The following is a 12,266-nucleotide window of genomic DNA, read 5'->3' on the forward strand; positions in this document are numbered from 1 at the left end:
GAACATGCAGATTGAAGATTATTAGTACTAGAAAGGTCTTCACGAACCCCTGTTGGGGGTGAAGCCGGATACTATGACCACGGAGCAGTGGAAACTCAAGGATCGTCAGGCCTTAGGTTTGATTCCATTGACACTGTACAGAAACGTGGCGTTCAATATCATCAAGGAGAAGATAACGTCAGGTCGGTTGAAGGCGTTGTCGAATATGTACGAGAAACTGTTAGCTTCGTCGGCTATGAACAAAGTGTATTTGATGCGGAAGCTGTTCAATCTACAAATGTCTGAGGTGGATCTGTTACTAGTCATATAAATGAATTCAATATGATTGTAAGTCAATTGAGTTCGGTGGAAATTAATTTCGAGGATGAAATTAAAGCATTGATTTTGATGTCATCTTTACCCGAGTCGTGGGAGACTATTGTTGCCGCAATCAGCAGTTCATGATGATTTGATAAACTGAAGTTTGATGAAATTCGAGATGCAGTTCTCAACGAAAGTATTAACTGAAAATCGGAGATTCATCAAGCAATGCTCTCAGTGTTGATCGAAGGGGAAGAAGTAAATCAAAGGGCCCAAACAATGGGCGATCAAAATCAAAGAACCGAGAAAAATCTCCAAACAAATCGTAAAGTGTTGGAGTTATGGAGAAAAATGTCACTTTCGGACAGATTGTACAAAGAGGAAGTAGAATTACAAACCAGAGGATGACGATGATTCTATACATTCAGCAGAAGACATTGGGGATACTCTAATCCTTAGCGTGGATCGTCCGATTGAATCCTGGATTTTGGATTCAGATGCATCTTTTCAACCGTCTCCAAATAAAGAGTTGTTTAGAAATTTCAAGTCTAAAAATTTCGAGAAGGTGTATCTTGCTGATAACAAAGATTGAGAGATTGAAGGAAAAGAGGATGTCTGCATAAAAACTCTGGCAGGAAAATCAGTGGATGTTAAAGGATATCAAATATATTCCTGGTCTCAAGAAGAACTTGATATTTATTGGTCAGTTGGATAGCACAGGTTATACAACAAAGTTTGGGAAGAGTTTGTGGAAGATTGTGAAGGGTGCTATGGTGGTAGCACGTGGCACAAAATCTAGAACTTTATACACCACTGCTAGGTGTATGAACATAGCTGTTGTTGCTGAGAGTGCTTCCAATTCAAATCTATGGTATAATAGACTTGGATATATGAGTGTTAAAAGAATGAAGATGTTGGCTACGGAATAAGTTTTAGAAGGTTTGAAATCTTTGATATGAGTCCTTGTGAGAACTGCATTATGAGCAAACAGAAACGAGTTAGCTTCACAAAGACTGTTAGAGAATTGAAGAAAAGTATCAAGATAACGAAGCAAGTTGGAGTTGAGGTTGAGTTGCTGAAAGATTCACCTAGTGATGTTGTAGCAGATACTCAAGAAACTCCTGAGACGGTTGCTGAGGAACCAGAGGTGAAGCAAGTAAGAGTTGAGGTTGAGTTGCTGAAAGATTCATCTAGTGATATTGTAGCAGATACTCCAGAAACTCCTGAGACTATTGCTGAAGAACTAGAGGTGAAGCAAGTGGGAGTTGAGGTTGAGTTGCTGAAAGATTCATCTAGAGATGTTGTACCTGATACTCAAGAAACTCTTGAGACTATTGCTAAAGAACCATAAGCGGAGCAAGTGACACCTGAGCAGGTGTTAAAAAAAACCATCCAGAGCCATCATAGTACCAGATAGGTATGTACCTTCTTTACACTATCGGTTAGTGACTGATGAAGGGGAAAGAAAGCCCCTTGATGAGACCCTACAATTGGAGGATACAACCAAGTGGGAGCAAGCCATGGATGATGGGATGTCTAGGCTTCAAAAATGCGTTGCTCTTTCATCTGCTAAGGCTGAGTACGTGGCAATAGGTGAAGCTAGAAAGGAGATGATATGGATGATAGACTATCTAGAAGAATTAGACAAGAAGCAGCGTGAGAAGATTCATTAGGTAGATAGTTAGAGTGCTATGCAGTTGGTGAGGAACCCAGTCTATCATTCCAAGACAAAACACAGAAGGAGATACCATTTCACTTGGAAGTCAGTGGAAGATGGTGATGTGTTTGGAGAAGATAGAGGGTACAAGGAATCCAACAAACATTTTGTGTTGATGTTGAAACATTGAGGTTGTGCAAAGCCTGAAGTGGTATGATACAGATTGAGAATGAAATTCTTGGTGGACTGTATCAGTCTACAAGTGGGAGATTGTTGGGTTGACTGGATCAGTCTCCAAGTGGAGATTGTTGGGATATGGAGCTTGATGCCTATCGAGATATATATAATAGATATTTGGTAAAGATTTGATAGAGATATATTTGTTAGATTATATCTCGTAGGATTAAATCTTTGGAAACTATATTTAATAAATTGAAACTATATTTATACCCCGGGCTCTCAAAATGTAATTTCTTTATTCCCTGTATTCTTTCTCTTTTGTACATACTTAAGTCATCGTACAACATTTAGCCAATATTCCTCCTTGAATTTTCTCTCTCCTATCTACTTTCCCATACTAATTTATTGTTAATACATTGTCTTTGTTGGTCATAGACCTTTTATGCCTCCATCTTTATTAAAATGAATTAAAATAACTTCATACGCTAGACTTCTGTAACACTAATTTTAGCCTTGTAGGTAATTTCTTGTGATTCTCTAAGGCCACACGTATAACCTCTCTTACAAATGGACCAAGAAAAGAAGTTAATCCTACATATTCATCCCCTATAGGTTGTCATATTCATTAAAAACAAGTTTCACTCTGGATTGTCCATCAATAGCTATTGTCTTCATCGTTGTAGGATCTCTCTTTCTTTTTTATAGAGTTGTTGTTTCATGGGGGTTTCCACTAATTACTGATCTTCCTTTCCAATTCTATTTTCCTTATAAACTTATATTTGTCTACGGATTGCTAATATTGTGTCTTCTCAAGTATGATTAGGTTTTAGTGTCTTCCCGTTATCGTTAGGTGAAAAGGGTTCAAGGAGGGCAATAATAGGGAGATTATGCACATTAATATCCTTTAGAGGAGCAAATATTCTGATTGTGATTAGGTACAATTGATTTTTCTCCTTCAACGGTTTCAACTTGTAATTTGTGGTCATGCAACATTTCCATCACTACAAATCTTTCTACGTCTACACTTTTTAAGTAGAGTAATATCAATATCCCCCATACTTTTTTCAAATGTTTAGTATGATGAGACTTTTTTCTTCTGGTGACTTTTAGACAATATTTGAGGTAGTACCTTATCTCCCTCCATTCGAACGTGAAACAAAAATTAATAGATAATCATTATGCACTAAATGAAAATAAAATCAAGAATGCAATCGCAAAAGACCATCACAAAATAAATATAATATATGGAGTATAATCTGTTCACAAAAAATATTTATACTAATATCCCAAATTGTTCATCAAATAAAAACGCCCTCACAATCTTCTCTTGCATAAGTGATCTCATCATTTTCATCAATGTCTTCCAATGTATTTAGAATTTGTTCATTGACAACCATGGTATCAGCATATTCATGATCGTACATATCAAAGTCATGAAATTCTTTGTGTGGTCCTTTTAATAAGACATACCAATTTGAGGTATCATTTTCTCCCACATAAAACATTTGTTTGGCTTGTGAGGCCAAGATGAAAGGCTCACGTACAAATATACTTTTGACTTTGATGCAAGTTAACAAGAGTGAGCCCTTCCTCAACTCTTACTCCATTACGGACATTTGCCCAATCACATTTAAAGATTGGAAGTTGGTAGGCAAAATAATCTAACAAGATGATTTCTTGTAACACCTCATGGTAAGCAAGTACGTTCATAACTTACGATTTATCTTTTGCACTAGATCTACACAATGTAGCTACATCTACAGAAACAATACTATTTTGGGTTAATTTTTTCACTCTTTATGTGAAATCGTTGTCCATTAATGATGTACCTAATGTAAGACATTGCACATTTTCTTGCTCTATTTGCAAGCCATTTTAACAAGTCAGAGTAAAGTATACCGGATGAATCTATTTGAATCTATTAAACATAAAAATAACCTTGTTAATTAGATTATGTTGTAGTTTTACACATTCATTGGTTCATGGAATAGTATGTTACATTACCTTAGATTTTAAATATGATGAAAATTGTTTTGCATGAATCATCGAAAGTAGACTAGAATCTTTTACTAGTTTTTGATCTAAGATCATGAGTTCATCTATATGCGTTTGACCAAATGAAATACAATTTAATATTGATTTATATTAAACTCTTAAGAATGAGAAACATAAGTGGGATGGAAAGTCCAATTTTTATTAATGATCACCATGTTTAAATAGAATACAAAATACAAACTAAATCCTACACATAAAGAAAAAATATTATACTAACAAAATCTTGAAAATGAGATAAAATATACCAAATATACTATTAACCAATTAACCAAATATGAAAATAAAGAAAAAATCATAATATATCCCAATACTCTTTTATATTCCTAATACTCCTCCTCAAGTTGGAAAGTGTATGTCAATAACACCCAACAAGTTGGAGAGTGTGTCAACAACACCCGACTTGTTTTTACTCCCCTCAAGTTGGAGAGTTGGAGAGTGTAGTCAATAACACCCAATTTGTCGGTCAAGAAGTTAAATTGTTGTTGGAGAGTGTAAGTTAATAATACCTAACTTGTCTTTCAGAAAATTAAATTGTTGTCTTCCCATTAGTGAAAATATCTCCCAAGTTAACTCTAAACAAGTATTGGTTGATCATTTGGACATATTGGTTTGGTTTTTAGAGTTACAATAAATAAATGAATTTTCGAAGAAGATGCAAAACTTAACAAGTTGATTTGCTTTTTAGACTTCTAATAAATAAATGAATTTTCCAACCCGATGCAAAATTTGAAACAATTGTTTGTTATTTTAGACTTCCAAAAATAATTGAATTTATTGGTAACATGCAAAACCCACATGATTTGGACATGTTAGTTTGCTTTTTAGACTTCCAAAAAATTATTGAATTTTCGAAAAAGATGCAAAACCCAGAAATAGACCGTCTTTGATGTATCTTGGAACTTGAAGAGCTGCTTCTTGGTTCATGCATAAATGATTTACTCCATGGTTGGTAATTTATCCCATTTAATTTGATTGGAACAAAGTGAATATACTGGCCGATCAGAGTGATGAATGTAATAAGCATGTGTTAAATAAGCATCTAAAGTTTTGAAGCTAGATTTAGCTGATTCTGGCGTAAAGGAAATTTTGTGATTTAAGAACACCAAGATTGGTGTTCTGAATCACTTGAGAGGTTGTGAAAGAAAATACGAACATCTTGAACATGCCACCTTTGAGCTTTTGTGAGAAATATGAAGATGCTTATAACGTAGGTTGGACGATTGAGAATAGTTTGTCAACCACAGTTCTCCATCCACGAGAATGATTGAGAATTTTTGTAGCCAATTCAAGATCCAAATTGAGATTAGGAGGCTAGTGATAACAAAATCTAGATAGCTGGCCACAAACATCTTGATAATGAATATGTTGTTGATTTTATTGTTGAGAGAAAAAATATTGATAATTTGAGGTGCTCAATCAAGGACAATGGAGACCATAAATTAAAAATTTTGAGATGTGGGCTTAAAAGGATGATATATCTCGTGGAAGTTGATCTCAATTCATCCGTCGTCCTCTTCTGATCTAAGAATGAGAAACGTATCGAAAATCCAATTTTCATTAATGTTCACAAAGTTTAAAAAGAATACAAACTACAAACTAAATCAAAATAAGAGAAAATATTCTACCAACCAAATAAGATAAATATATCAAATATACTATTAACCATATCGTGAAAATGAGAGAAAAAAGCATTAGGGCTATATCAAATATATTCCAATATAAACAAGTAATAAATGGTACACAACTTAACTCACTAGATAAATGGTTCCACCATTGCTGCGTTGAATAAGACATATCGATGTGCATTTTCTAGTACATTATCGGGTAATGTAATTGAAGTCCCAGTTGATAGGACGACCTTCTAGAATAACGTCATTTTCATATTCTTGATTACGATGTTGATTATGTGCAACTTCAAGAGTGTTTAAAATACCTTTTTGAAAACTCCACAAATACATCTAGCATGCTACAATGCACCCTTCTGGTTGTGCTTTGTTCCATACATCACTTTTCAATACTTTCTATCTAAATAAGACATAAAGATTACAAAGATGACCACAATTACTACCAACATGATATAAGAAACAAATAATTCACCTTTTGAATGGGTACATCAAGTGATATTGAACAGGGCCACATATAAAAGTTTCGCGTCTCAAATGGATTAACAAGTGTATCGTTATATCAAAGAAGAAAGGTGGAAAATACCTTTCAAGAAGACATGAAATGTCAACTACCTTTTTTTCAAGGTGTAACATAACTTCTCTATCAATGACACGTTGGCATAGTCTATTAAAGTATGAACATAGCCTATATACTTCATGTCTTGGATCTTTTGGGAGCAAGCCTCTAAGCACGGTAGATAAAAGTTGTTGCATCAATACATGACAAAGATGAGACTTCATTCTCATCACTTTACAATCTTGTAATGATACACACTTTGAAATGTTGGAATTGTATCCATCAGGAAACTTTAGATTATACAACCTTAAACAAAATAATTTCTTCTCAAACTTCGACAATGTATGTGGAGCAGGAGGTAGGTAAGTTCGACCACCAAACTATGTTTTTTTCCTTCGATATTGATGCAACTTTGACAAGAATCGCCTATGACCCATATATGAATACTTTTTTCCATTCTTCAACCAAAGAGACGGAGTATTATCTCCACAAATTGGACATACCTATTTACTTTTTGTGGTGCATCCAACAAGATTTCCATATGCAGGAAAATCATTTATAGCCCACATGAGAATTGCTTTTAGACTAAAATATGTTTCACTTACAATATCATAGGCTTGTACTCCTTTCCATAGATGTTGTACATCTTCCAAAAGAGGTTGTAAGTAGACATCAATATCATTTCCTAGTTGTCTAGGGCAAGAAATCAACAATGTTAACATTGTATTTTCCTTTTTCATACATAACCAAGGAGGCAAGTTATACGTAAAAAGCATGATGACTGATCAACAACTATATCGACGGCTCATGTTGGAGAATGGATTAAAACCATTTGTAGCAAGGCCTAATCTAAAATTCAGGCCACTTTTGAATCAACTCGAACTCCCATGCAACAGAATCAACTGGATGTCGAATCATTCCATTAGTACTTTTATGTTGAGAATGCCATCATAAACTTTCACCCACTTCATATATTTTAAATCATTCATTTAATTCGCGGAATGGTAGGAAAGTATCTTAATACCTTAGCAGGTATACCTTGCTTGATTGCATTTGTTTGTCAATCAACTTTCCACCTTGAAGTATTACAATGTAGACAACTTTCTAACTTTTCTTTCTCATTTCTAAATAGACAACAATCGTCGACACATAACATGCACATATTTTTTGGTAGCCTAAATCAAATTCCTTGAACAATTTTATAACTTCATAAATAGATCTTGGAATGACATTATCCATTGAAAGCATGTCATACAAAAGTTCAAGAAGGCTTGTGGAACTAGCATCAGACCAACCATTAGCTGTTTTAAGTTACACAACGACATAACGGTTGATATCTTTGTATATTTTGAACCTCTTGTGTACAAAGGAGTTTTTGTTATGAGTTTTGCATGTGTATTTATGTCATAATGTCACTAATTTAGGGCATGAGACCCCGTGCTCCTGACCGAACCAGACTTGGACGTTGGAATCGTGTTACCTGAAGATGTGGACCTTCATCAAGGCTGCCAAACCGGCCTAGAGACTTAGACAATCACCATGACAACTCCAAAGGGAATTAAGGTACTACGTAGGCCAATAGCAGATGGTGCGGCGTCGAGGAGTCTCCATGCCCCTTTCCGCTCTGGTTTAGTATCGTTGAGCTAGGTGTTAGGCCGGTTAGGATTTTGTGACCTGAGTGAGAGAGTTTAGTTGCACTATGTTGAGTAGAGGATTCGACCTATGGTAGGCGTTGATCATGCAAGTAGTCAACAGAGCTGGTATGTATAGGGGGTAGTGCCCCGACCTTGGGCGACTCCATGGTCTGTAGGATGGGTTCACCAGCTACCTCCCATGGATGATGAGCAGACTAGCACTCACCATGTTGTCCCCACCTAATATGTGAGAGTGTACTTGAGGTAGCGCCTCAACTCCAAGCACCAAACACCACTGCGAAGCCTAATGTGATACAAGTTTATGCACAGCAAGGGCAACAAGCCTAAATTCTAGGATTAACGGGTGGTCATCTGTTAGGTTGCTTACTAGATATATTTTTTTCTTTGGGGGTGCTCCCCACGAGTTCATAGTCCACATTCCTTTTAACATAGTGTACCTCTGCTCTTTTCCCCTTTTAAATGCACATTCCATGTACATTCTTTGATTTTTTTTCCCACTATTGTGGTTAATTTTGTAAAGTTTCAATTTGCGCAAAAATTTATGGCGATTTATCTTCGGTCTTCTCTTACTTCCATCATGTCCTGCATAAACTTCGAGTCACACTCGATATTTTGGCGCCTCAAAATTTAGGGTGTGACAGTTGTTGTAACGATACACCTTACAAGGAGAGAGAAGAAGAAAGAAAAAAAGAAAAAAAAACTGCCGAAAATTGCATTTTCGGCGGGATCCATTGAGGCTCCGTTAAACCCTAGGAGTGGCTGCCTCCTTATGGTAAAAGGGGACGCCAGTGTACTTCAGAGCAAGGGGAGCCAGACGCGCCACCGGAGAACGGACGAACGACGACGCATCCACCGGCGACAGTAGCCAAACTCTCCGATTAGGGCCGTCGGGACTTTCGGACGAGGAAGACGAAGCGGCAGGCGTGGATCGACCCTCGGCGGCTCCGCGAACTTCCGGCTCGGCTAGGCGCGGTTTGGTGGCGCGGCTGGGCGGCTCGACATCCAAATAGTATACCGATTCCTAGGTTTTCGACCCTTCTGGAGCCATTCCCATCCTGTTTCAACCGTCTGAGGTCAAACTCCATTTTGACAAAATAGCTTGCGATAGGGACGTACCTTGGTAGCTAGGCATAAGGGATAGTTGTGAAAGGGCTCTAAGCATATCATGTTATCTTATAGGAGGTAGTTAGGCGCTGGAGTTAGCGTTGTGGGTGACTTCGGCCAAGGCCAAGGAGGTTGTCATGTTTATGTATGTGATTCTTGCAGCGAAATGCTATATATGTCATGTTTATGTATGTGATTCTTGCAGCGAAATACTATGTATGCCATGTTTATGTATGTGATTCTTGCAGTGAAACTATGTATGTCATGTTCATGTATATGATGGTTGTGACACTGTTTGCTACTCTGTATGTATGAGTTTGATTGACACCTCATGATTGTAATGAGAACCCCGCATGCCATGAATGAGATGACTAGTATGCTATGATATGCTTGCTCGATGTTGACCCAGTTATGCTATGTAATGCGATGAGGGGATGGAACGTTGTAGGTGTAATGCTATGGAGGTAAACCTTAAGAACCTGTACACAATATGGTTATGTACCTAGGGCACTCCCCCGATAGGCTACTGATGGTATGGACGCGTATTTTCGATGTTGTGTTCGCCACGATATCATGCAGGCCCTCCTTTGTCCGTGGCGTCCGGTATTGTACGTCATACATACCCGACCAAGCCAGGCCCAGGGAGTTCGCTTGCGAGCTCGCCTGGTGGGCCCACAGTCACACACGTGGGCCATGTGTGGGAAAGTACCATGCATCCACCCCCGCCCGGACAAAGCAAGGGCCTAAGGCCATGGAAAGGAATGGAAGACAGACCCCCCCCCCACCTCTCTCAGCTTCTTTCCTGTAATATTGTGTGCGACCTGTATGGTTATTGTGTGCGGCATGTATGGTTATTGTGTGCGGCATGTATGGTTATTGTGTGCGGCATGTATGGTTATTGTGTGCGGCATGTATGGTTCTTGTGTGCGGCATGTATGGTTCTTGTGTGCGACATGTATGGATGTTATGGGCGTCATGTATGTGTATTGTGTGTGTCATGTATGTGTATTGTATGCGTCATGTATGTGTATTGTGTGCGACTGCTTGTATCCGGATGTATGATTATATGCTTAACCCCAACAGTGGGGCGACTTACTAGGTATTTTATATAATACTCAAGCCACGTGCTACCCCTATTTTCAGGTAAGGGCAAGGCTCCCATGTACGGCTGACGGTGGATGATGCGAAGGGCCATGGAAATCTTGAGGAGAGTTTGTAGTGTCATAGGCGCCTTGTTGGATTCTTTTGGGTTCATAGTTTTGCGATTGTTTTCTCTAGTTCTCTGTTGATTACTTCTAGGCTAGGTTGTCGTTATTGTTTTCCTTAGGTATGAATTGCTTAAATTAATGAATGCATTGTCGATATTGAGACTGTCTCACGTGAACGCTTGTCCTGTTGATTAGGCGAGTATAAGGTAACGTCGTTAATTAGGGTAGAGAAAATTAGGGGTGTTACAGTTGTACTATGTTATGCCATGTTTATAGGTTCTTTTATAGTGTGACTATGTCATGTGGTAGTAATATCATATAATATTGCTAACCTATGATGCATAAACTTTCGTAAACCATATTATGTAAGCTATGTTATGTACAAAAGGTTTGACAAGAATTATGTGTGGACTCATATGCTATAAATGAATGGAGGTTTGACTTGTATCATAAATTTATGTCATGATTTTAAGTTATGGGGACCTTATAGATTTTTTTGTGTCATATGCATCGGGATACTTTCTTGTTATGATTGGTGCGGACACATACCTTAGGACATTTATGTTCGTCATGATGTTAGCTTGTTAACAAATGCTAGCCCGACGAGCTAGGCTCAGGGGTATACAAACCTGCCTGGTGGGTCCATGTACGCGTGTGTAGGAAAGTAGGCCATGCCATGTTTTTTTAAAAGGACAGGTTTCATCATATAACATGTGTTTGTATTTTCTGATCCTAATAATGTGGTTATTTTTCAGGTAAAAGTAAGTCATCATGGACGGATGATGATGTCTTGATAAAAGTCATGAAAGGAGTGTCAGGGTACATTTAAGTCTATTGGTAGCTGTTCAGTTAGTTTAGGCCTTGATTTATTCTATTTAATTTATGATGTTTATTTTCTGCTATTTATGACTATATTGTTTTAAGGTATTTATTTTGTATTTTAAGTCCATGCCAACTTTTTATGAAATGTTTAAAATATAGATGTTTTCCTCACATGTTAGATGTGTTATGATGCATGTAATGACAACCCTGATAAAAAATTAAGAATATTAATGCAACTTTTAAAAGTTCATTAATTTTTTTTCAAATGAGGTTCTAATGGTTTTCGCCCATATACTAACGGTAATATTTTCTTTAGTTAAACGGTAATAATGAAACTTGTGAAAGTTCAAAGGTATTTTGAAACAAAATACAATTAATTTCTATGATATCTGTTACAATGAAAAGCACAGAAAGGGAAAGGGAAATACAAAGGAAAGGGGAAGGGAAAGCACGAAATACAAAATACAATGGAAAGGGGAAGCACAGAAACGACAATATCTACTAAGGGTGGACCTAAACCGTTACAATTTCATTCCAAACTAAAGATTAAAAAAATAGTAAAATATGAAACTTTTTTTTTGTCTTTAAATCTTAGTTACTTTTGAAGCTCACTATTGGAATAAAGTTTAGATTTGAGTAATGATTTTGATGGAAGTGGAAGAATGAAGATAGGATAGAGTTGTGGAAAAGAAGAAATTAGAAATAAATTCAAAAGCAATCAATTTGGGGAGGAATTTAGTAAGGCATAACACGACAAATGCATTAACATTAATTACATCAATTAAGGATCCAAATATGATTCGAAAGAATAAAAAAAAGTAAAAAGACACAAAAGAAGAAAATTTTTTCAAATTCTGACACAATATCTACCGCTTAGATATGAAAATATTATTCCCTACCGAATACAGATTTAAGAATGAGAAAAATAATTGGGAAGGAAGGTTGAATCTTCATTCATATTCACAACCTTTAAATAGAATACAATATACCAATTAATACCTACAAATAAAGAAAATATAAACTAATTAAATCTCCAAAATAAAATATAACTAACTTATATTCCTAACTAATATATTTTTTAAATATTAAAGGATTAGGAATATC

At 36.6% G+C, this 12,266-nt stretch overlaps 2 pseudogenes; both read right to left on the minus strand.

Moving 5' to 3' along the window:
- Positions 1-3,435: 3,435 nt before the first annotated feature.
- On the minus strand, positions 3,436-4,228 carry LOC147786506 (uncharacterized; annotated as a pseudogene).
- Positions 4,229-6,196: 1,968 nt separating this feature from the next.
- On the minus strand, positions 6,197-10,986 carry LOC147786507 (uncharacterized; annotated as a pseudogene).
- Between the last annotated feature and the right edge of the window lie 1,280 nt (positions 10,987-12,266).

Source organism: Cucurbita pepo, chromosome 20 (genome assembly GCF_057944985.1).
Source record: "Cucurbita pepo subsp. pepo isolate OVF chromosome 20, ASM5794498v1, whole genome shotgun sequence".
Taxonomy (NCBI): domain Eukaryota; kingdom Viridiplantae; phylum Streptophyta; class Magnoliopsida; order Cucurbitales; family Cucurbitaceae; genus Cucurbita; species Cucurbita pepo.